The sequence below is a fragment of the Etheostoma cragini genome, chromosome 2, assembly GCF_013103735.1.
Source record: "Etheostoma cragini isolate CJK2018 chromosome 2, CSU_Ecrag_1.0, whole genome shotgun sequence".
NCBI lineage: Eukaryota > Metazoa > Chordata > Actinopteri > Perciformes > Percidae > Etheostoma > Etheostoma cragini.
In genome coordinates this window covers 1,516,298-1,543,775 of record NC_048408.1, presented here as the reverse complement: position 1 = coordinate 1,543,775, position 27,478 = coordinate 1,516,298, and the positions used below count along the sequence as shown (strand labels likewise).

The 27,478-nt window shown below is 39.9% G+C and overlaps 1 protein-coding gene and 1 long non-coding RNA gene across 2 annotated transcripts in view; both read right to left on the bottom strand.

Annotated features, from left to right (window-relative positions):
- Positions 1-27,478, bottom strand: part of sorcs3 (sortilin related VPS10 domain containing receptor 3) — a 162,345-nt gene that overhangs the window by 81,295 nt on the left and 53,572 nt on the right. The gene's annotated exons all lie outside the window — the stretch shown is intronic.
- On the bottom strand, positions 772-23,288 carry LOC117957841. The gene is made up of 3 exons (XR_004659610.1): positions 23,278-23,288; positions 22,158-22,163; positions 772-856 (listed from the first exon to the last, which is right to left on the bottom strand). It is a non-coding gene; the product is annotated as an uncharacterized LOC117957841 (long non-coding RNA).

The following is a 27,478-nucleotide window of genomic DNA, read 5'->3' as shown; positions in this document are numbered from 1 at the left end:
CTACACTTAATAACTAGGCATATACCCAATGCATTGGTTGCCGGACAACTGACTATGCACTGACTGAAGTCTGAAGTCATGGAACCCCTAGTCTCGCTTTGAAGGACCTTCCTCCACAGCGCTACAGAGGAGGATGTTTTTCAAAACCCAATCTTCTAAGTAAAACCCAAAACAAATGACTCAGTGACTCAAATACACCCACCTAGCGGTGGAAGGAATACAACCTCATTTCTAAACCAGAGAACGTCTTTAACGTGCCTAAGGAGCCCTCCAGAAAGTTCAGGTGCCATTTTCTACTATAGACATCCAATCTGGTAAACCATTTATGTTCTTTTTCCAAACGTCGCCACCCTAGCCATCTCACAAGCCTACTCCTGGATTAACCGCACCCCTTCTTTCTTCCATCCTCTTAAAAAAAAATGTGTCTGTATATTATTATGTGTTTAGGATTGACCCATCTCCCACAACCAACAATCTATGGCTGAATGGAACCTGGTTCTCCACAATCCAACATAGTTTATCATGTATACCGGTCCATAATTCCTGGTAAATAACAATTAAATGCTCAAATGTGACTATTTTAATGATGAAATGTGGGAAAAAGGGAGACTAGCCTCCAATCAAATGCCATGTTTGCAATTATTATGTTCATATAGGGGATCCATACAAATAACACAATCGATGTTTTGGAACTTTTGATATTTATTGGCCCTCATTTGGGCTCACCATACCTGTCTCTCGTTGACTGACCAGCTTGTGTTGTATGTCCATCTATGCGTGCTTTCGAACACCCGCCCAAGTCTACCTCTGATTGGCTTACCATGAAATTTTACTCAGCCTCAGCCAACCTCTCTTCCTACTCCAAAACGAGAGAAAGATTAATCCCTTTACAACAACTCCTGGACCAAAATCTGCACAAACACATTCTCTGTGACACGTAAACCCAGCTTCCATCTCATACAGTACAAGGCCAACTAAAACACACATCACTCAAAAGAATGCACTAAATGGGCCTCTCAGATTCAAGTAATAGCTCACGCTGCCCCTTTAACACAAGACGATTACATCCATGCAATCTGGCACTACTGACCCGTACTACAATTTTGGAAAGGAATCAATGAACCTTCATCCTGAACTGCAGGATCCCACTCTCCCTATCACTCTGCTGGTTAGGCGAGCTATCATCAATCACACCTCCCAACATTATTAAAATAGTCCTCATCGCTCTACAAGACTGTCCTTTCAAACTGGAAAAGCAGAACACAACTAAACATCTCAAGATGGATACAGACCTCTTTGTAGAACACATAACAATGGAGAAATTATCTTTAACTATTAGCTATAAAATACATGCATTACTTCATCAATACCATACACAACACTCATTTACACCCTTGGTAAGTAACCCTAACCCCATATTATGGCTGTTATTTTCACTATTATATCCATTTTTTTCTTCTTCCTAAATTGTGTTTTATTTTTTTGTTGCAATAGTACTATTGTTGACTACTGTCATTATTATTTACATTTTTATTGTTATTGTTATTAATATATGTTATTATTATATGTAAAGAATATAAAGGAATAAACCGAGCTGCAGTGATAATAAAAATAAGAAAAGTTTTGCTAATGCAGTTTTAAAAGGAGCTAATAAAAAGGCAATACATAAAGATGTCTTGCCTTTTTATTGCCTCCTTTCAAAATCGCATTAGCAAAACTTTTCTTACTTTTATTATCACTGCAGCTGGGTTTATTTATTTCTTCTTTTTGTCTCCTTTTGTCTCTAAATAAGGTTTTACTTTTCACTCAGGACATATTTTTCTATTGTATATCTTTATATGTTGCTGGCCCCTCTGTCATTACATTTAGCTATTGCTACGCCGTGCAGTGCCCTACTATGTCCTGCTGCACCCTGTTACCCCCTGCATATTTATTGTGACTATAATTGCCACTGTTCATCACACCCCCAACCAGCACCAGCAGAGAACCCCTCTACATCCTGGGTTTGGCCAAGGTCTCACCCTAAAAGTCTTTTTCCTTGCCACTAAATGCTGTCGATTATGGGAATTACTGTAATTGTAGGGTCTTTTTAAATTAGAGAATGTGGTCTATAATTCATTATTTTTTATTTTTACTGTTTCCATAAGGCATTTTTCATTTCATATTACTTAATTTGCATGAAAAACGTGTGAATGAAAACACTGCCCTCACCTGGGCAGCTGACTTTATGTTGGCATGGAGTAACCCACACATATGTACAGCAACACACCAAGACAAACTGATGCAATGCTTTTTACACAAAGAAAGAAATGACTTAATGTAATACATTTGCCAAAAAAACTTAATAATTAAGAAGTTGTCATGGACAGTGTTTCCTGAAGTTTATGAAGGGTCCCGAGTCAACAACTCACAAAACTGCACATTTTGTTAAGGGACTCTGGGGATTGCTCCCCGGGGGGAATGTAAATAGAGTATTGTATTGCTGTACGTTTCTGTTGATATGGTTGAATCAGTTGAAAAAGACTTGATCTGCGTCTTGTGTTAGTAGGTAGGAGAGCCCAAACTCATCATTGGCATTACAGTGTAGCCCTTTGTTTGCACTTAAAGGACCGTAGGTGTGTCACCCTAACACGTGTCCCAGCACCCCAACCTCTAGATTTTCACAACCTTTAAGAGCCGTTGTAACATTATCAGTGGGTTGGCTCTCTATATTATAATCAGCTGCTTGAACTTTCTCTCCTCTCTTCAGGTGATTGGTTTTAACATATGTATATGTACAGAGTATAGCAGTTGGCTATTCAGCTGCCATAATGACCAGCCCAAACAGAAGACTGAAATGACCAAAAGCAACGTAATCAGCCGGATGAAGATGCTTTCAGGGGCCATGGTAGTGGCATTTAGCCAGAAAAAGTGAGCTCAATTCACATTGAGTATGGAAGTCCATCAAAAACTTTTTTAGCATGGCTGGCCAAATGGCTCTATCTCCATGTTACTGGAAGGAGGATTTCATTCTTGCATGTTTTATCTTGTTGAGCATGATCAAAAAAGATCCCCCCTCGGCTTTTTCCAAAAATCATCACACCCTACAAATGTACAGTACATTTGTGTCTAAAGAAACTGTGAAAACAGAGGCGTAAGCATATAGCTGTTGTACTATAATACTATAGTTTCCCATTTTATTGGGATCAATAAATATCTATCTATCTATAGTGCAGGCGGATTCTTTCCAAAAATAAAGCACATTTCAAAATGGAACACAAAATTTCATGGTGATTTTGTCTGTCTTGACTTCTCACAGTGAGACAAATGAGAAAGAGAGAGAGAGAGAGAGAGAGAGAGAGAGAGAGAGAGAGAGAGAGAGAGAGAGAGAGAGAGATTGCCAGTTTTCCCCACTCATCCTGTCTCTTTCTATCAGAGAGAGAGAGAGAGACAGAAAGAAGCGGGAGAGCGCAGAGAAGAGGATTGCTTTGTGACCGGCGCGTAGTAATACACGTCTGGTGTGAAAGGCCAGGCGCACAATCAGGCTCTGCATTGCGTTCCCAATGTAATGCTGCATTCAAATCAGGTGAAACAGAATGAACTCTCAGAAGAATATTTTTTGTTGTACATTACATACTAGATGCAATCATTCTAAAACAGTAGAATAACTGAATGATATTCCACGCCAAGCCTCAGGTACAAAAACAAAACCATCCCAGAGTCAAACAGGCCAATTTCCCACATGAGTCAGCTTCCTTGTCTTCCTTAACAGATTGTAATTACGTAATTGGCATTGCAACACACTTTTGATTGATGAAGAACAGAAGGACTGGAGAGCTTCTTGGAACTAGTGTTACAAAAGACTCTATGGCAGAGGGCGTGAGTAAATTCAGCAGTGTGTTCGCATGCTTGGGTTAAGGCAAGGGATTTCTCAAACACCATGTAAAGTAGCAAATCATATTTTTTACCCCCCAGCGAGGCAGCAGTATCGGGAGATGACTAAACCAATTTTGGTTGGTCTTACATGTAAAGTGCATTACAAATAAAATTTGTCATTATTATCATTATCTCTGGGGCTGTCAACCCAGTGTCTTGGCAAAAAAGTGGAGGGACCAAGCTGCTCCCGCTGTGGCCGCTGGCTAACACTAGTAATGCTAATTCCACCCAGCACTAGTTACAGATATAATGTTGTCATCTGGCGAGAGCAAGAGTTTGGGAATGAAACATTTTAAACAATTTAGTGGCCAGTTGTAATTTTGACACAGGTCAAAGATAAGAAGAAGGGAATTTTGCATTGGCAGAGCGCCACCTACTGTACCGGAGGTAGAGTTACTCCCGTCATTCTTTCCATTCTTCCCAAATCATACATACAAGGAGAGCTGGGATGACCCCGTTATTCTGCTGAGCATGTAAACGCACTGCAAGAGGCATCAAAGAAAAACCAAAAGCAGTTAGTTTTCAAAGTGCCTTTAATTCATGCCTTGGGTTTTCCCGCGTCTACACTTTTGGTTGACGCCATGGGCCAAAAAACTAAACAAACTTACATAAAAATATGAAGTTAGAAAAATAAATAGAAAAAATGTTTAGTCAAAGATAAAACGGCTCGACATACAGTACTGGATTAGCTGCTGCCATTCACTACGTAATGTAACTTGGTGTAAGTGCACTTTTGCTCAAAATGAATAATGAATCAGAATAAAAGATAAATGACAGGACTATAGCGGCATTGGAATTAATCAAATGGACAAAATTACATGGGTTTTCAATGTCCTCTCTGACCGTGCTGCTTGTTTCCTGCTTCCAAGTTGCACACTCTACTTGGGGTTTAATTTACAAGTTTGATTATGATACAATATTATATTGATTCTTTGGACAACAATACAGATGTACTGATATCCAACAAAAAAAATCCAATTCAGGGGTCCGCAATCAATATCACATGCCCATTTAACACAATCAGTTCAATTTATATCAAAAACTAAAATATGATTTGACAATTGTATTTGTCCAAACGTTTAAAGGATAACTACCATTTTGTTTAACCTAGACCCTATTTTCCTCTGTTTTTGTGTCTAAGTTACAATCTTTGACCCTGGCCCAGTATCAAACTACAATTGTCCAGCTTGTATTTACCTTCACAAAACTGCTTGTTATGCCGCTGACAGACTCAGATTAATATTCTAAGTGTCTGCCAACATCATGGAAAGGGTTTTCCAGGAGGTCAACCTTTCTGTTGAAAGAGTAAAACTCTTTTTTTAAACATAAAAACATCAACAAAATTGCATTTGCTAAACCCACCAGACTCCATGTAAATAAACAATAATTTTAGCATTGTTTAACACACTTCATTCATAGTAAACAGAAACCAAATAAAACTATGAAAAGCCGACGTTTAGGTCGTCTTTCCACTTTTCCAACCATCACGACTCCAGATTTGGTTGAAATAAAGACACAGTTTACTGATTTACATGTGAAAATATGTTGGACCTATGCACGCTAAAAGTACTGTTTTTTAAATGGAATCTGGTGGGTTTAGCACTAGCGACTTCAGAGATGTTTCTGGTTGAACAGAAAGGTCTCAAAGAGGTTTTAAAGGTCTTTCTCCAAAGGAATCCATTCCATAATGTTGTCAGACACTTAGAATATTAATCTGAGCACTTTTGTGATGGTAAATACAAGCAGGACAATTGCCCAAATAACTTACATTGTAGCTTGTTTCTTCACTGCCGACTGCAGCCATCTCGCTTAATAGTGGACCAATGTCAAAGATTTTTGTTCCCATCAGTCACAAAAAGAAAGGAAAATAGGGTCCAGGTTGAAAAAAAAAAAAAAGTACTCTTAAAGATGGTGATTTTACTTGTCTCACTTTGCATAAATGACAGTTTTCGATTAATTGATCCAGATCAATGTATCGTTACACCCCAAGCTACTGCTACTGAACCATCTACCATATATACCAGTTGTCACTGGCTACCACAAATGGACTGTTCTTACATAAAAATATAAGAACACAATAGTTCCTGATTTTCCTTGACTTGCACTGTGAGCTTTGACAAAGGCCTGGAGTGAAAGAGAGGGATAAAGTGAGACAGAGAGACGGGCCATTATTCTCACAGCAGATGAGGAAATGTGCTGGACCTGTGCAACCAATTAGTGACAGGAAGCCTATGCGGGACTGTTCTGTGACCCTGCGAACGCCCTGTTCCCGCAGCATTTGCAGCCATTACCAGATGCACCATGCTACTCCCACCTGTGGATCTGATCACTCTTGGTCCAAACAATGTTCTCTATCCCCACTCTCACACTGTCTCTTCCATTCTGCAATGGAAACAACACGTATGTGTTTAACATTGGGCTTGTCTTTGACGTTACAAGTAGTTTTTCTGTGTGTGCTATGTGCTTCTGTTTGTGCTAATGCTAATTTGTTTTATTGTGCGTCTACACTTTAAGAAAGGAACCGGTAGAAAAACGTATAATGTCCTGGTAGAAAATTACACATAGCTTTTAAGTTCACAGACATTTGCTTCCTTTGAATGGTTAATAGCTAGATTGAACAATGGCAAAGAGAAATTCAGCCAGGTATGAGATCACTTCCTCTCATATATTAAAGGCCTATTACAATAAAAAGGTGATAAATGATCAATTGGATTTAATTACAAGAGGTGCTGTTTGGTTTTTGACAGTCTTTGATGGTGAGTATTTTGCACTTGTCTCTTTTCCCTTGTTATTAGTGTTGGCGTTGCATAGTCTGTCCACCAGAGGGCGCTCTACAACGTCCCTGTTAGTGATGGCATTCCATAGTCTGTCCACCAGAGGGCGCTCTACAATTTCCCTGTCAGTGATGGCGTTGCATAGTCTGTCCACCAGAGGACGCTCGACAATTTCCCTGCTAGTGATGGCATTGCATAGACTGTCCACCAAAGGACGCTCTACAATGTCCCTGTTAGTGATGGTGTTGTGTAGTCTGTCCACCAGAGGACGCTCTACAACGTCCCTGTTAGTGATGGTGTTGTATAGTCTGTCTACAAGAGGACGCTCTACAACGTCCCTGTTAGCAACACTGATTGTTGTTGTTTTTTATTGTTTTTGTTAGAAGGACTTCAAGTTTCATGTCTTAAATTTGTATTTTTTTACATTTTATCTATCAGAACTGTAATGTGTTTTGATGTTCCTCGGTTCTGTTGTGACAACAAAACTAATTATTATTATATTATTTTAGTGAGAACACATAACTACAAAAATGGAATGTCAGTGAAATCTGTTTATGTTTTGTAATGTATTTATCAGATTTTTAAATAACAAAATATTTGTGTCAGTATCACCTCTGATTTGGATGCACTTTTATGCACCAATTTAAGGTGAAAACAGATAACAATTCAAAATGTAACCAAAATATGATGGAAATAATGTTGTTTCGTGTCATTACAGGGTATGTGGAAATCCTGTAGCTTTCCTAGTGATAAAAACCCTGCTAGGAAATGCAGATGAAATCTAAATCTGGCACATTTGCATGTTGGACTCATGTTGATTAACGTGTGTTGTCCCTTTTAAATAAAAAATCAAACGTGGCTTTTGCTGGAGGTTGGCAAAACGGAAGTGTCACTTTTTAAACTGGCATTGATTGTAGTGTTTAAGTATCAGATTTGTGATACAATTTAGTTTAAGTTGTAATGGAGTTCAATTGAATAAAGGGAAAATTCATCCATACAACAAAAAAAAGCAAATTTTCTCTCTAACCTTGGGTGTTTTTAGCCATAGATTCTATCCGTCTGAGTTTTAAGATTTCTGTAAATACAGTGGAAAGGAATAGAATATGGGTAGAAGTATGCTCACATCATTAAAAAAATATATTTCAAAAATTCAACCGTAACATCTCCCTCAAAAAACAATGTTCCTCTTACCCTAGATCAGGGGTCTTCCAAGTTTTTCGGCCATGGACCCCTTAGCTGAAGGAGACAGAGTATTACGCTGAGCTGCTTATCAAACTGGGTTGATGGATGGATATTTATACGTTATTTATGCCGTATTGTTTATTTATCGTATATATTAATATACCCATATTATTTTAACATTAAACATACATGTGAATGCACAGTCTTTCATATTAATGAATGTTTTAAGACATTTTAATTTTTGAATAAAAATCACAAAAATCTAAAGATTTGAAGAAAAAAAAATTGGCGTGACTATGACAAACCCCCCCCCCCCATACCCTCAAGGCCCCCATCACTGGGTTGCAGAACTTTGCTTTAGATGATCAATAGAACTCACTTTCCGCACTTTTTACAGGGACTATTTCTCTTTTGTAATGCAGTTCCAATGACAATTGTGCATGTTGTGTTGAGGCTGACATCTCAAAAGTTTGGAGAAATAAGTCTGAAGAAATTAAACCCAAACTATCCACATCCTTCCACACTTCTGATTCACTGTCCACATGTCAGAAAAATAGCTCCATCAATAAATATAGTCAAAGACAAACTGCCTCAAAAATTGCCCCAAGCTTGGAAAAGGATAACAAATTGAAACTCTAAACCGAAAAACAATTAAGTAAACGCCTCGTATTAACTGCTAACACAGCCACTCGTAACATATGTCTACCAGACATAAGAAGACTTTGAACAGACTTGTAAAAAAAAAAGTAAGACACCGTCTCTCATCTTAATCTCACATCTATCGTCAAGGACTGTCATAATGTGTAAAGACCGGGGATCTTCCAGGGTCACAAATTGCTGGACTACAACTAGACTAGTTTTAAAAAATGTAACCAAGCTAACTAGCTACCGCTAGCTGGTAACTTTAAGGGAAAGTTTAATTTCCTGTTCTGCCGTACACTCAAATGAATGACAGCAGGACACGGAGGAATGACGTTTATGACCACCTTACACCAAACAATTGAGACAACGGGAGTGTGCGCCAACTCTTGCAAGACTGTTAGGATTTCCTTAAGATATTGGAACGTAGTCTGCGACAGTGGAACCGCTTAAAAATTAGCTTGGTTAGGACATAAAGGAATGCCCTCCAAAATGTCCCTTATGATGGTGCAGCTCTCTGGCCTCCTTTACAATTGACTCAAAGGAAAAAGGTGAATAAACTAATGAGTTTTCCTCATACTCTCTTTGCTTTGAAATATGGGTCCTAGTTCATTATGGCTGTTGCCCTGATGTTTGGATAATATGTGTAAATCCTTTCCATGATACACTGCAGTAACCAAAAGCAAAGCCTAGGTTTTTTTCAGCCTTGTTTTTCATTTGCACGCTTCCTTCTGCAGCATTGCAGCGGCAACGTTCTGCCACCCAGAAAGCTTTGTGCATTAACATCAAAGCACTAATAGCTCCAGCAATACATGAAAGTTCTGAGAAAAAGAATCGAGACTGGGGAGTTGTGGAAATGATAACTGCCACATTATAGGCCTCTGTGTCCCACACAATTGCCATTAGTCACTTTTATAACTCCTAATTAAGTCGCCTATGAATTCTTGATGCATCTATGTACAGTGCGGTAAATCAAACAGCTTCTGTTGGCATTGCCTTGGCATATTCCATATGGGAGGGAAGAGGAGGACTGGTTTTATACCCCAGAATTTATAGAGCCTGCAAAGTACACAGCAGGACAGATGATCCTATGGAGGGAGGTATAGGGAAGGGCTATGCAAATGAACAGTCTGGATTGTTCTGAATAAGAAGCCATAAGGAGTATGCTTGCCACTGTATCTCTACAGCAATCAGGGATGCACCCTGGGAGTGGTTTCAGTACTCTCAGTCAAAAGAAGGCCATTCAAGTCCAGCCACATGTTGAATTTGCAACGCCAATTTGTCTCCTGGTGGCGACGACCCTAAACAATACACAACATCGCCGCTGTTACAAGATTTGCGTATGCCACATTCAAAGGATTAAGAGTTGTGCATGAAGGAACCTACAGATAGCAGCCAAAATGCAACAACCGCAGGTATGGCAAAATACACTGATGCGGACATTGTTGACTTCAGTAATGTGTTTACTGTGTGAATAGACTTGGGATGGGAGAAAGATTCGGCAGAATCTTAACAAGTAAATTCTATAGTGGGCCGATCCCTACAAATCTGGATTCTGTGCATCCCTGACAACATATGCAAGTAAATACACATTAATTAATCTCTCTGTAATTTTTGGAGCCCAAACTCCATGCAGTGCCCGTGTTTCATGTGAGAACTTGATGGGTTGGACAACTTCACCGGCATGTTATGGACAAAAGAATTCATTTAATCAGGAAAACAGGCAGCAGATGAAAATAATTATTAGTTGCAGCCCTAATCAGAAGCCATATTAAAGTAATCAGAAAGTAACCATGACGCTTACCAGGGAAATGTTAAAATTATTAAAGGTCCCATGGCATGAAAATGTCACTTTCTGAGGTTTTTTTAAATTACTATGCGTTCCCCCAGCCTGCCTATGGCCCCCCAGTGGCTAGAAATGGTGATAGGTGTAAACCAAGCCCTGGGTATCCTGCTCTGCCTTTAAGGAAATGAAAGCTCAGATCGGCCGATCTGGAGTTTTGGTTAAATCCCTTTTCTGTGCTCTGCCCACCCAGAGAATCTGGACCCCCCCATTAGAGAGTGACATCATGGCTTTCAAACAGGTAAAGTGGCAGTTGATCGAGGCCACATCCCCAGCCTCCACCTTGCCCCCCCCTTTCTCCTCCTCAAAATCTACAGACTCCGTAAGTGCACACACTAAAGAATTGGTTATTGTGGGTGATCAGTATTAAGGGACCACTAAGGTCTATATAAAAGAGACTTCAGATACAGTATTAAGGGAACACTAAGGTCTATATAAAAGAGACTTCAGATACAGTATTAGGGGACCACAAAGGTCTATATAAAATAATTTTCAGATACAGTATTAGGGACAACTAAGGTCTATATAAAAGAGACTTCAGATGCGTTAGGGACCACTAAGGTCTATATAAAAGAGACTTCAGATACAGTATTAGGGGACGACTAAGGTCTATATAAAAGAGACTTCAGATACAGTATTAAGGACCACTAAGGTCTTTATAAAAGAGACTTCAGATACAGTATTAGGGGACCACTAAGGTCTATATAAAAGCATCCAAACATTTAAAGTTATAAAGTTTCTGCTACCTGATGGTTGTTAGCCACAATCACACTTAAAAGGCAACTTTGTATTTATTTTTTTCAACCTGGACCCCATTTCCTCATACATTTCTGTCTAATAGACTGATTTGAGCAAAATCATCTTTGAAAATTGGTCCAGTATTGAGCGAGAACGCAGTGACGGGCTGGCGAACTGCATCCCTCTTCTCTCTCTCTCTCTCTGTCTCTCTCTCTCTCTGTCTCTCTCTCTCTCTCTCTCTCTCTCTCTCTCTCTCTCTCTCTCTCTCACACCAATATCATTTAAAATTGGGCCATGGCACTAAAATTCTTTTAGATAACAACACAAATCTATAGTCCAACACAACAGACTCCCAGACATTGTGTTCCACTCTCCACACCGCTGTCTTGGGACAAGAAGTAACCTGGTGACATCACTGCTGTTGTCAGACACTATTGAGTAAAAGTTGTTTTTTTAGTCAAAATCATTTTTAATTTCTACTTATCTATTCGAACATTAGGTATAATTTCCTATAAATGAGGCTTATTTGCCATAAATTCCAAAAATAACTTTAAAACTAAAGTCAATAAGTTAATGTTACGTAGCGTTGATACCGTCAAAAACGTGACAAACATTGAAAAAAAGCATCAAAAGTGTTGAAAAAAGGAACAAAAACTTGAGAAAAAGTTAAAAACATCAATAAAAAAGAAAACAAATAAAAGATATGATTTTTAATTTTGACGGGAAGACAACACAAGATATACTGTATATATATATTTTTAGGACTGGGAAATTTAACGCTTTATTATCGCGCTAACTAATTAATTAATTAACGCCGACAATTTTTTAATCGAGCGTTAACCCAGTTTTAATATTTCTTTTATCATTGTAAAAGTTTGTTGCTCACAGGCTTTGTAAATACTGCAAAGTTGAATTTTCTTATCACTGGAGTAATTCCAGTCTGAAATATCACCTTGACAGTCAATACCAGCAAAGCATTCAACACACAGTGGCGTGAGGCTTCGACAGACTACGTTAGATTCAGCGTGTTGGGGGGTAGAGATAAACAAAGCCAAGAGACGCTAACAAATGCCATAGCGACGTGGATAGCTACAGACTGCAGGCCCATTAGGGTTGTGAAGGACATCGGTCTGTGGATCGCAACAACGACGGCAGGTATGAGATTCCGTCAACACGCACCATCAGACTCCCAGTTATATGAAAAGGAAAGGACTGCAAAAGCAACCACGCTACAACATGCACCCTCTGTTTCTCTTACTGGAGACTACTGGACTCACTGGGGACTACTGGACTCACTGGGGATTACTGGACTCACTGGGGATTACTGGACTCACTGGGTAACCCTAATTATCTCAGAGTTACAGTGCATTATACTGATAAAAAGTGGGCGCTGCATTCACATGCTCTGACTGCAATGAAAACATAGGAGAGACATAATGCTGAGACATGCGCGGGACACTTTATTGAAGTTGCACAGCAGTGGAATGTGTCAAATAAAGTCACCGCAGTTAGGACGGATAGTACGAATAGATAGGGAATATGATCGCTACTGTGAGCCTTCTGATCATGTCCCCTGCTTTGCGCCCGGTCTCCAGCTATCTGTCACAGTGTCTCTGCTTTACAGCGCGTTGGACAGTGTCATTGCGAAGTGCAGAAAAGTTGTGGGGCACTCTAAACACAGTCCAAGTGCTGCAGATTTAGAGCAACAACAGAAGAACGTGGACATAAGAAGATGTTGCTTATGCAAGACGTTCTAACCAGATGGAATTCAACTCTGGACATGATAAATACATTGTTTAAGTTGAGATGTACACTAAATATTTTATTTAACTGTTACTTTATAAACAAAATGCTGGTAAGTTTTTGCAGAAAAAATGTTACAGCACTTTAGTTCATATGGCAGAACATTAAAAAAAAAAATTGCACTATATACACTACTTTTGAATTCATTATTTCATTTTGCGATTAATCGCGATTAATCTGGGAAATTATGCGATTAATCGTGATTAAAAATTGTAATCGCTGCCCAGCTCTTGACAGTGAGACATATGCACCTTGGTTTCTGGAGGAAAACAAGTTACCTGTGTCTATCATATTGGTTGATGCTGCAGAAGTTTATTAAAAATTGATTTGACTATTATTGCCACCGTTCATCACAACCCCAACTGGCACCGTCAGACAACGCCTATCAAGAGCCTGGGTCTGTCCCAGGTTTCCTCGCCACTGTCTCACTAAATGCTCGCTCTTGGGGGAATTACTGGAACTGTTGGGTCTTTGTAAGTCATAGAGTGTGGTCTAGACCTACTCTATCTGTAAAGTGTCTCAAAATAACTTTTTTTTTGATTTGATAATAGAAATGAAATAAAACTGAATTGAAAAGTGTTAGCAATGCTTTTAATTTTAGCCCGGGCAACAGGTTTCCAAACCCTGGGTCTCACCGATTCTGTAAAATGTAAAGCCTCTTGCTTCAACCTGGGCCTTTAGGCAATCATTTCTCTCTGCTTAGCAATAATTATGCTGTGAATTGCTAAACCCAAATGCATGGAAAGGAGCCCCATTGTCTCCATTGTGCTAGTGTCTGAATTGTTCTAATCATGTGCTTCAAATTAAAGTCCATTAAAAGAACCCTAGGCAGGACGGGCCCGCTGCAGCCCGATGGAGCGCGGCAGAGCTGTCGTAGCTCAGGACATGGGAGCTAAGCACTAAAAATACCTGCCATCTGGAGAGGCATTGAGTTGAGAAATGCACTGCAGCAGCGGAGCAGCCTTTCTGGCTCGAGTTCAACACCACCTTTCACACAGGGGCAGAGGAGGAAGTGGATCTGTTTAAATAGACCCACTGTCAGCTGGAGGGCTATACCCAACACCATTTTTTGCGCTTCGAAAACTTGGGTACTTTTCTCTTAGCAGTGATAGAGGCACTGATGTTCCCTGTTATAGTAAGTTTACGGGTGTCCCACGCCGCCCATTGGTCTCTTGTGCGGACAAAATCCAGAGGAGACTCCCTAGACCAACGATCAATATCAGATCTATAGAGCTTGGCTTGGTCTGGGGATAGCCAGACTATGCACAGGTAGTCATTTGTTTGTTTTTGATCTTATTGTAGAAAATGCTGCTGCTGTAATGAGAAAATGTCCCTGCTGTGGGATGAATAAAGTTTAATCTAGCTAGTTGGAACCAGTTACCTGCAGGAACGTTGCTCGGCTAAGCTAATGCTGGGTGCGTCAGACAGGGTTACAGCACACACGGAGATGAGAAGGGTGTGTATGGACTAACTCTGGGGGATATGGTGAATGAGATAAAGTCCCAATAAGTTAGCATGTTCCTTTAAGACACATACATTTGTACATAAAATGTTCTCAATACAGTATAACAGGTGGGAACATTACTAGTCACAAACATATGACTTGTACTTATCCATCTTGGCAGTTTGATGATTGATTGATGAATGATTCTGAATGCATCATTAAATGCCACCTGAAGTAGATTCATTTTTGCCTTACTATAGCTAAAATTTTGTTTCTTATTATGAAAATAAAAGTACATTTCTCAATCAATTAAACAATGTTATTTGACTGAAAAGTGAAACTTTTAGGAATTCATCTGGACTCTAAGTAATAAGTAAATGAGCCGCCTCTTAGCCAGTAATAGATGCCATTTTTGGTCAATCTCAGAAGCTACATAGGTGACTGAGGTCTACAGCTTAAACATAATGGACGTTCAATCAGAAGGAAGTGGCCCTGGTTGAAAGCACTTTTGAAGACTGTGACAAAAATAGCATCTTCGCCAGTGAACAGGTTACTCTGCATGACGCTAATGCATCCATTTAGAGTCCCTAAATGTCCATATCACAGTTTTAAATGAAGAATCATATTTAGCAAAAATGTGTCAGCTGAGGATTACAATGACAGAGAAAGATTCTGAAATCAAAGCACTCAGGGATGTCGGCTTACTGCTTCCTATTAAATATGACTTGAATTAAAACAGCTTATCTAAAGAGGACTCTTCAATACCAAAATCTATAGCCATAGACAACAATATCACCCGCATTAGGAATGTTACAAAATGGGAAATGCAAATTTTTTTTGTAGTCAATGCAAATGTGAAAGAATGAAAGAAGGAAGGGAAAAAAGGAAATCTTGAATGTCTTCCCCCTCACCCTCCCCCCTAACTTTATTGAGTCTGATGTCCCCATTGCATTTGTGAAGACGTTAAGCCAGGATATAATTCCGCCTGAAATAATTAACAGCATAAATTTGCATCATTAGATTGGATTAAATGTTTGCATGTTGAAGGGACTGTATTATTTTAGTTGTGTTTGTGTTTGGAAGAGAGAACTCATGCTGTGTGTGAACGTGAGAACAGCAATGGAACAGAATGGGAACTACAGGCAGCAGTGGATTTTAGTAGTCCCCTGAGCCTCTTCCAGTCACAACCTTAGCAGCTATAGTTACTCGCACATTTTCCTTGACAGAGCCTTTTACGATTTACCAGACTCACTCTGCTGACTGCTGACACGCACCCCCATATCTAAGACCCTGACTTGGACAGCTTATCCAGATGTGCCTGCACCTGTTCCTTTATATCCCTGGTAGGCATTTACAGAAGAACAGAGGAAAAGAATGGAAACAAAGTCCAGTTTTGTTGCCTCTTAAATATTTATCTGATTCTTTGTGCAGCTGTGAAAGGAAGAACGGTTTCATTCTTTTCAGGACAAGCATAAAAAAGAAAAATATTTCTTACACCAACCCGGACACACAGGGCCGTAGCAAAGGCCAGTCTTTAACCGAGGTCCAGCTGCAGTCTTGTGTGTTTTGTAGAGAATTATTTTTAATTTTCTCCAGTCCAGAGTAGAAGCTTCCATCTACTCTTAAATTATCTCTTCCTGTATCCCCTTAACTATTATTACTACAAATCTTTGTTCCTGTTACGGCTGTCCCATAACTTGATATCCACAGAAACACGATGTCACCTAGGCTGTATATATATACATATTTATCTATAGATAAGGCTATAGATTAAAAGTTGAGATTGGGAGTTTAAGCAACATAAATACTCAGGGCTAGGAAGACATCAGGGATTGGCGTTGATGTAACTACGTCACAAATGTAACTATGGCGATTTTCGAGAGACAGGCTGTGGAGTTGCCTGCTCCTCATTTGCATAAAGTTGAGGTCCAGGCTACATGTGCTGTTCGACTCACCGCCTCTCGAAAAGTCCGGGAAATCGTTTATCTTTTTTTACCCTTGTCAATCTAAAATGAAGCCGGATTCAGCAAATGCATGGTCTATTTCTTGCATAAAATGTTTTCAGAAACACATTTCGCTGAATTATCTTTGTAAAATAAGCAAAGGTTTCCAAACTTGCCGCCAAGTTGGTCTGTTTTGAAACCTGGGAGCCCATGAATGAAACGTTTGTCCAATCGGGTGTGGCCATCGCGGCTGTAGGGTGGAGCCTGTTCTCTTTGCTTGTCACTGGTCATTGAAGATGAGAAGTACTAGTGGCAAACCCACTAAGCAGAGCCATCTTTTCCATCAAAAAATGCCCATGTGGGGCGTCTGGATTGCTCAAATGGTGGTTTCCATGTGTAATGGCTTGCTCCTCGACGCAGCGGGCCCGGGTAAGGCTCCGACCTGCGGCCGTTTGCTGCATGTCGTTCCCCCTCTCTCTCCCCTATGTCTTCTGCTGTCCTATCAAAATAAAGGCTTAAAATAACACCAAAAAATATCTTTAAAAATAAATGCCCACGTGGACATAAAATTGCACTTTTTAAACTTACTTTCCTGTTTGCTCCAGTGATAATTGCAATGGTGACTATATGTAGTCGCTTAAAGGGTAAATACCATTACCACGCAGGACAAATGCCCTTTTAACTTACATTGTAGCTTGTTTTGCCGCTGCTGACTGCTGCGTTCTTGCTTAATACTGGACCAAGAATTGTTGTCTGCATCAGTCACTTAGACACAAAAACATAGGGCAATAGCATCGAGGGTTGAAAAAAACGGTAGGAACCCTTTAACAGCAAATGTTAATGTGGTTTGTGAAAACCTGCTTGCACAATCAACCTATAGGGCTGGAGTTTATGAAATGTGTTTTATAATAAATTAAACAACCCAATATACAAGCCTATAAGTCCAGCTGATATTTAACACTTAGTTGATTGACCGAACTGTTATGATCGTTTCCAGTTTTTAAATGTGACGATTTTATTGCATTGATACTTTATTCAATTCCATTTTATTTATACTATTAGATCAAAACAAGCATTATCTCAAGACACTGTATAGATAGAGGAGGTCTGGATTGCACTCTATAATTTAAAAGGACCCAAAAATTTCCCATGAGCAAGCATTGGCTTACATGTCACAGACATTTTTACAGTGTATTAGTATTTCACTTAAATAAAGAATAAAAGAAAAGTAGAAAAAGTCTTCCAGTGGACTAAGCTGTGACCAGATCAAGGTTGTCACGTAATGTGAATGAATGGCTTTGTGATTTTATCTATTTACAGACATGAACAGATGCACACTTGAACCCCAGTCCTGCCAAGGTGAAAGCCAACAGAAGTCTCATGGAAGACTTCTTAACTTCTTTAGGGAGCACGTGCCAACAACAACATTACCTCAACTGAAAATGACTCAGTCAACTTGACATCACCATTAGTCAAGCGGAAGAGTAATTGAGCTTGTCCCCATTTCACTTAAGACAATAATGTGGCACAGGGACGTTATTAGGTACAGGAGGGGAAAAAGTGATGAAGAGCCCACTGAAATGAGATTGGCTTTAAACAAGTGGCATTGCTGTCCTGGGGGCCTTACAAGGATGCTCTTTGAGCGGATAGGTGGAGGCTGCATAATGATGAGACACTAAGTTTCCCTACTGTTCTGATTTATGGGCTCCAAGGCCTGTTACGATCATTATGGGGATTGTAAAAGAAAAAGAGAATTGGGTTGAGACTATATGGGCATAGGAGGAGGAGATAAAATTACACTGAGTTTTTTTTTTTTTTTTTTTTTTTGTGGTAACACAGCACTTTTAAACCATAAATCTTTGATCCTGTGCTCCCTATTTGTGCAATGGCATTTTATAACCGAAGACTCCCTCTAATTTCACACTCCAATTAGTAAATTACTATGTCAAGATAGGAAAGTCTTGGGACGGTAATAAACAAGCAGGTCACAACCCAAGGGAACAAGTTTAACCCCCCCAAAAAAGTCACACAATCAATGTTACTAAAACTGAGTGACATTTGTTTGATTGTTTGACATTAGGAAACAACCCAAATTAAGCTCTAGCAACACTTAATAAAGGAAGTATAAGGCGCCCGGATAGCTCAGCGGGTGCCCATATATGCAGGTTTGACTCCCACCTGCAGGCCCTTTGCTGCATGTCATTGCCCCTCTTTCTCTCCCCTTTCATGTCTTTAACTTTCCTTTCAAAATAAAGGCAGAAAATTCCCCAAAAATAATCTAAAAAAAGGAGGTATAAAAAGCAAATCACCCCTTGAAACAACAATAATGACTGTTTTTTTATGTCAGCATAATACTTACAAGTAGACCAGAAGAAACTTGGGTCAGTGAGTTGGATCTGTGATAAAGGCCATTTCACCACTGCTAAAACCGAACAAACGCGAGTCATTTTGAACAGGTTGAACAAATCATTTTGTACAATCAGCTTAAATCAACATAAACATTTGTCTGTAGGTTACCTGTGGGTGGATTTACAACAGAAAACACACTGATATTGTTGCGATTAGCTTTGTTTGTTGTACAGGAAACCCAACCAAGGATTGCCCAAATATTTGTGGGACCAGTGATGTGCTGAAACACAGCCGGACAAAGATATTCTAGCACATACAACCAGAGGTTGGTATGCTACACACCGTGCACCCACATCGGATCAGGAAAATGTACTGCATACCTAAAAATAATCACATTGGTGCATATCTTGCATAGCAAGAGTGCAGACCAGTCATGGTTCAGACTGTATAGTACAGAGACTTTTATTCCCTCACTTTAATCTTTAAGTCGGTGCTTTCTCCCAGGCAACACTAGTAGCCCTTTAAAACGGCACCGGGAGAACAAAAGTGGCTTTCCTTGTTGTGGCTTCATAGCTAATTATCCACACCCAACCAATATGAAGAAAAAACAGAGGTACTTTGTCAATAGGAAAAAGTGTCCGCCAACATTTACACCGAAAACAGTTATAAGCTACAAAAAGGAGCATCTCCAAAAGGGGACGATGAGACGTAATCATCCAGCAGCTTGGTAAGTGGTGAATGACGTATTAAAGGCAAGTAGGCAAGTACTTGAACGCAACACTGCCAAATAAAATGGCCCATTACAAGTTTAAAGGTATCCAATATGTTACATTTATGCGTTAAATTGTCTAAAAATGACTATACCTATGTTATATATTTTGTTGAGTTGTGCACTTACACTATCCTAAATGTTTCCAACAACAAGAAATCTTGGTATTTTATTCTAACACGGGATGTTTCATTTTGTTGCCTGTCAAGGGGGTCATATGTTACCCCTCCAGTTACTCTATCTTCCGTCATAACACGGGAACCCAGATGACATTTGAGAGTAATCGTAAATCGTGTAATGTCACAGAAAGAATAAAACTCAGTAACTGTTCTACAGCTTGCTTTCTAGCACACAGCATCATTTTGTTATCGATTATGTCATGGTTTTTGGTATTTTGCTTTGTTTTCTATTCTAGCCTTATCTGATATTTTGTCTCCTTGTGATTGTGTAATTTGCGGTTTTGTTTTGTATTATGTTCTGTTTCCTGTTTTATTGTGATAGTCCTGTTTTCTTGTCTAGTTCTACTTCCTGTGTTTTCCCGCCCTTGTGATTGCCTGATGTTTCTCACCTGTTTCCCAGCCTAGTGTCACCTGGCTCTTATTTCCTCGTTACCTGTGTATTTAGTCTTGCCCTGGTCCTTTGTCAGATCATTTTGTTTCTTTTACTTCCCTGTGTCAGAGCTCTGTGTGTCTCCTTGCTTGTTTTTGGTTTATTTCCTTGGTTTCTGTTCTTCCTGTTTTTTGACCGGCCCCTCTCAAGGCTCACTACGTTTAGTTGTAGTTTATTTTTTGGGTTAAATTTGGATTTATCAATTTGGGTCCACAACTCCTTTACAAATGGAATCAAGAAAATGTAAATATGTGTGGAAAACTGCAGTTATTTTATCAGAATGACTAATGAATAAACGTTACTAAATGTAGCGTGAAAACCACTCTAATGAATAAACCTATCCGTGAAGATATCTTTTAATGAGCAATTGTGAGCAACACTGCACCGCACCTAAGCATATGAATGTATGAAAAATACATGTTGAGAGCATCTGGACAAGCAGACTCAAGGGATGGGGCTTCGGCTTGCTGTTCTCTGTGTCTTGCTTATGTTGTGGTGGTTAAATGAAATGGGTTAACCACGAAGCTAGCACAACTAGCACAGTTTCACAAAATTAAGGTGGGTGGGCTTTAAGGTGGACTAGCTAGTCTCAATTAAGCGACAAGCAGCTCCTCCAACTTTTTCTATTGCGAACTGTTCCTTGCTGCAACCTTTGTTATACAGTCTGTGACTGCAACCAACAAGCACCAAGATTAAGCAAATAATTTGCAATGAAGTCACAGCTCTGTGGCTATAATGACTAATGTCAAAAAGTGTAATTAGCAGGTTCTTTTTTTATTTCTTGTTTACTTCAACTGCGTCCTTTGATAACAGCTACGGCATGTGTATAACTAGTTTGAAGATGCCGTTTTAGACCCATGAACCGGAGAAATAAAAACCACTTCTGACTCTGTTTTGGTTTGGAATCTGCGGGGTTGTGTTCAAGTCTCAACGGCCGCAAATGGAGACATTTGGCAACACCGACACTGACAACGTTTTGTCTGCCTGATTTGGTCATGACGTCTTGTTCTGAGATTAAGCTATAACGTTACAATGGCAACTACAAGCAATATGCTGAGTGTATACGAGTATACGAGAAGATGTATGGTATATGCGTTTTTGGTGTGTTTGGTTGCTAGAGCTGGATAATAGTTTTAAGCTGGAGCTGAAATATGTCCATGGAGATCACTTTTTGACCAGAACTCTGCTTGAAAACAAACGTAGCATTGTGACCACTGGTAAAAAGCTCCAAATCAGGTGAGTAGGTGAACCAGGAGTTACATATTGTGTTGTCAACCGCTAATTTCCCAACCTACCTCTCTAAGGCTACATTTACATTGCTACGTTCTGGGCCAAAAGTGATCTCCAAGAGGGTGGGGGTTTGTGCCTCCATGCCGCCATGGGTTTACACACACTGACAGGCTCCCTCCCGGGACGACAGCAACTCAAATAAATGTCATAATTACCCATTATACAACTTAACTCCTTGCTGCGAGAGAGCATCTTAGAAGACCCACACACAGAACAGAAATATGCAAACCGCTGTTTTCCCTTACTTCTGTCGCTGTGATTCTGAGAAGTGATTTTAACCTAGTGTGTCATATCAGAGTTGGCTTGGCTGGAGCGTCAGCGGCGCTGACGATCAGGGAATACACAGCAGGCCAACCAACAAGCTGATAAACAAGCCGACAGACAGATGAACTAATATCTATTCAGCTGGTGTCGCGCCGACGGAGGATGTTAGAAAAGCCTCTAACATACAAAAATGAGCTATTTAATACAAATCAAAGCACGATCCATCAATCTTCATGTGCTCTCATTTATCGGTTCATTCCATTGCCTCTGTTCCTTTGTCCCTACCTTTTTTTTTCCTCCCCCACCCTCCTCTGATGCATCACACACATACCTGCAGTTAGCCCCCTCACCTTCAGTCTCCTTTCTTGATCTCCTGCACCTGACAACTTTGCTTTATTCAGTGAAGAGCTAAAAGTAGACTGACAAGCCCACACGGCTCAGAGAGCAGTGGCCATGCAAGCAACATGTAAAGGTTACAGCAGATGTTGAAAATATCAAAGGCCCCTCCTTCAATTGTGGAATTCTAAACACCTTCAGAGGGCACAGGGTGTCTACTAAGGGCACAGAGACTAGACCTTACGACAAAATCCCACACAGCATGCTTGCTAACTATTATATGAATGTGTGAATGCTATTCGTCCAGTCTAGAACTGTCCACGCAGCATGGGTAGGTTCATTTGTTGGGGTTAGGGTTAAACTGCCAGTATGCATCATTGGAACTTAGTAAAAACAAGGGCTTTTCAGGAAAGTATTGTCTGTAACCTGGTGGTTTGCTACACAGCTTTCATTGGATACTAGGGCTGGGACAATATGCTTTTGTCCCGATATCAAGATACATGGGTGCCGATTTGATTTGTATTGATTACTGTGATTTTCATTTCCTTCATTAACAAAAAGAAACGTTGACTAATACACTTCTAGAGAGAATATATCATGAGAAAAAAAACATTGTTTTCTAAGAAGAATAATCATCACATGTCAGTCAGTCAGTCTGACATTTATTTCATTTGTAAAGAATATAAGACAGGTTTTGTGCTCTAGCTCTGTTTTGCTGGAACAAGAAATGATGTAGTCGTTGATGCTACTGTATAAAAAGTAAATGTTTAGAAGAATCATTGGTAAAAAACTTAAATATCTTTTGCAGGGAAAACAATCAGTTTATAAATTGTTGCAAAAACAAATTAGGTAACATAAGATTTTTATATTTTTTTCCCCACCTCTGTTGGAAACTGTTAAACCACTGCAGGTAGTTTTGAAATGATTCCTATCAGGTGTTTTGATGAGCCATCTGTCAATCATTGCCATTGTTGTTTTGAATGGTTTGGGCCGTCACGCACACCTTAACAACGCCTATAGCTGGCAGTAGCTCTTCGCTGGACACTGATTGGTTTGGTCCGTTGCTGTTCCAACACGAAAGGTTTTACTTGAAGCCTGATGACACAGATTTTCGTATGATCCCATGACATAAGGGCAAAGGGGATTAAAGTTGACGTTTCATTCTTTACTTAAAAAGGTTGAAAAAACAACCCCTTGTTTTGGAACTTTCTAACATGGTCATGAATGAGCGGTCATCCTCAATAACCCAGCATGGATGGTGTTCTGGAGGTGTTCAGAGTTTGAATGCCTGCAGTTCAATGGAAACTGAGCCAATTACATCTGCTGATGAACCATGTTAAACAGTTAAAAAGTGAGTGGTTGACACCAGTCCTTGGGACTGTGCAGTTGCACAGCATTCAGACACTGCAAATCGTCACCAATGACAAGAGACCTCTCTGCTGAGTTCAATGATACCTCACACAAGACTCTGAATTAAACACTTCATTAGTTGTAAAAGGGGGCAGGCCAAACCATGACCAATGAAAACTGAACTCTCTTCTCAGTTCAGTGATAAAACACACAAGACTGTACGTGAAATGGGATAGTTATGATAGGAGGCGTAAGCATTAGGGAGCAGGCCAAAGCATTACCAATAAAAACAACTCTCTGCTGAGTTCAATGACACCTCACACAATACTCTTCAAGAGGGGCGTGGGCTGATCAAGTGGGCATGGTTAAAGTATAGGGGGTATCAGGTGTAGACCATACATTATTCACATCATTATAGTTTTATGTAAATCGGATGATATTTGTCCTATATATCTGATTTCCTGTTGCCAGAGCGTCGCACTATGACCAAAATATCAATATTGGTATATGTACTCAGGCCTGGAATCTTTAGACGTTGATTGTGTGAAATTTTAAGCAGATATAACAATGTACACTGTAGTTCCAGCAACTTTCCCCTAAACACTCAAAATGGCCGCCATGCCACGCTCACAAAATGCGACGAAAAGTTTTGCTTTTAATACCTTTTTAATGTGTAAGGTGATAAAGTATAGCATAGGAAAGTATAGCACAATGTCTTTTAGGCCTACTTCCTGTTGCCACTAGGGGGCATTATTACTTTGAGCCAATAGCGCCGTGTATATGTCATCAGGGTTGGACACTGAGGAATCCTGAAAAGTTTCGAGCCTATCTGACAACATACGCTCAAGTAACACCCACTTCCTGTTTCGCTGGCGAAACGCACAAAATGGCCGCCCCGCCACGGCCATGCCCAATGACAAAAAGTTTTTCTTTTAATAATCTTTCATCTTAAGATGACAAAGACCCCATTTGAAGTTGATAGGATGAAATCTCTAGGTTTAAACTTTGAGTTCAAAATTTGAACTTTCTGCTGCGTATGGCTCCAATGGAGTTTTATTTCAATTGCTGTTGAGGCACTTCACTGTTGCCTGGCAGCACACCTCCATCTGCTGTTTTGACAACGGTGTGACAATACATGTCTGCTATTCCATCAGAACGTGTTACTCCATCTGTTCTGCCTGCCTCTCGTCGCCGCGTAGCCGTTGGTGCTTCACTGTATCTATAATTTCCCTTTGATTTCAGAGCTCCGTTCATTGTTTCATCATGCAAGATGCGACAAAATCACAATCACAAAAAAATCTAATGAATCAATCCATGCTTGACCTGGTGTCATCTCTCAAGCATCTTGTTCTTTTTTCAAATTCACATTTTCAGGTGTCTAGTTTTCACAGGTGTCTACTCAATTTCACAGCCGCTCCCCCTATCCTAGGCGTTTTTTTGGTTGGGTTTTGCTGTGTGTTTGATAGTTAATATCCCTTTTCACAAAATTAATTATGACCCTGACTGATCTACCAATGTTTGTTCTTATTCTTCACAATATTAGGAATAGAGCTCAAGAGTGGCCGCCCACTTTTTTCCTCAGCTCTGCTTCCTGAAGTGATTTTCCAAATTCAATTGCAACATTGACATTTAAGAAAATGCTTCTATAACAAGTGCAAAGCCTGGAACCAAGCCAACCAGCCACCAGATGATATGTGACCATAACACATTTTATTCTGCACAAAAATCATTATGAAAACAGTAAATAAAGCAAAGGTACATGACTGTGTACAGAAAAAATAACAGACTTATGTGGTTGCAGCTCAATAGTGTTTCACGGGTATGCGGGTGTGGTACACATTTCCATAGTGACAACCCCACCAATCCTGGACGTTGTTGTTACGCTCAGCATTGTGGGTAGTTTAGTGCTTCTCTATGAACTTGTGAGTAAAACATGTTTTTTTTCCCCTAAACCCAGGCTGATATCATAGGGATTTGTCATTTCTACAGAATCTACACAGTCTCGTAGCTCATGGCCAGCCTACCTTAAATGGTTTAGACATTATGGGGAATAGTCAAAATCCATGTGGAGAAAATCCATGGGATTTTCACGTCTATACCTCTTAACTTCCCAAAAGACAGCTTGCTATGATTATCTATTCATGATCTATTGTGTTATTACTTTTTGACTCTGAGCCATCTATCACCTGCCTAATGACATTAATCCTTCCATCCGTAGCAGGTCGCCAACTCACTTGGTTGAATCCCATTTGACTCCGTAATAAAGCTGCTGCAGCCACTGAGACACCCGCTCCCTGCTACAGCAGCCTCAGCCTTAATGGATTATCGCACCTCCAGTACAAACACACAAATTAAATGTTTGCCTGGGCCGAGGGTTTGTTGTGTACCGTCTTAGGATAATGCAATTGCAGTGAAGCTTGAACGCGCACTACACGTCCGTGTGGATGACTCTTTATGAGGTTAGAGCTGAACCATAAAAGTCCCCGTCCTCGTTAAAGTAGACATTTGCGGTGTGTATGTACCCCGGTTGTTCTCTTTGTTTCTCTAAAGTGCAAGTGTCTTTATTTGCTGCATGCGGTTTAAAAGAAAATGTGCGGATGGGGAATTTTAATCTGACAGCGCTCAACTTGCTTTTCTGCACCAAACTGACTAAAGCAGACCAGCAGGAAATACACCGTTTGTGTATGTGTGCTTGCATGTGACAGACCGCTGTTCAGAAGTATGTTGGGAAGTCGCAACAGGTGAACCGGCACATGTTTCCATAATGGACATTAAAAATCCAAAAATATCAGTCACAGGTCTTTTTGGGGTGGAAAAGCTGAACCCAAATGATTTATTTTGCTATGAATATACTTCTAGCAAGTTCAGAAAATAGGAGCATTAAACCAGTTTTGAATGTCAACAACAGTTGTGTAATGTCTTCTGTGGCTTTGTCAAGTCTGAGAAAATAGCCCTGTTGATGTCATCAGGGGTTATCTTGGCTCAGGATTGGACACTAGACATTTTTGAGCCACATTAGCTTAACTATTGAACGACTTTCCATGCAAGTATGTATACACCCATGTTCCCCAGAGAGTCTGTTGTAAAACATATCACAAACTATTAAATGTGTTGCCAAAAAACTTGGTGAAGATATTTAGATATTGGTGGTTGCCACAGGATGAATCTTACAAATTTTGAGGATCCTCCCCTAGAGCAAACAGTTTTTAAGTATCATCATCAATAATCAATGCCAACAATATAGATTCTCACAAAATTCATGGCTCCCAGATGGTGTACCCTGATGAGTGCTTTGGCGGTCCCCTGAATGTCCCTCTAGTGTCACCATGAGGTTGACTTTTGTGGTTTTAATAGAAATGATTACCACATATTGGGTGGATTGCCATCACATATGTGGGGTAAAAAATTGGACATTCCTTTCCCCTCAGGAGGAATTCTAACTTTTGTGATACTTAACCTTAAGCCTATCACCATCATCAGGTCAGAAATGTAATTTGTCCAATACTTAGTTTTATGATTACGTACCTGCAAAACCAATTAAATTCCCATCCGCCCCAGCTGCACTTTGTGTATAGTGCAAAATGGTGAAAATGAGCATGCTTACAAGCTCACCTAAGGTTGTGAACATGGCAACCATAGTACCTGCTAAATGTCTGCATGTGAGCAGCTGCTGGGCCTAAGTACAGCCTCAAAAAACTGCTAGGGAGGCTGTAAATGCTTACTCTTGGCAAAAGAAAGGCTAAATTTTTTTTGTTTTGAGTTTGTTGTGGGTCTGATAAAAGATGCTATCCAGTTGCAGTATTGGAAGTGTAATTAGGGGCTAAAAGTCAGGATATCTCAGACACTGCTGCATCAATTCTTCTTTAATCTGTCACTCACAACTTTGGAAGCGCAATACTAAAGCTATAGTTGTCTTCAATACCACCAGCACAAGGAATAAAGGGGACCATAGTGAAGGAAGTAAATACAAACATGATTAATGACAAATGCTAGCTGGGAAATTGTTCTGTCATTGGTCAGACATTCACATAAGGAAATAACTGGTGGCAAACGACATTTGATTACATTGTATAGCATGGCACTCGTGTCTCCGATGCATTTATTGGATGTGTTACAGTAATAACCACAAAGTCCATTAGAGTCACGGCCTTGTCTCTCAAGTTTGCTGAGGCGTTATTATTCATTGCCGGGAAAGAACCATTCTGTTTACAAATCCCTGCAGTTTCACTG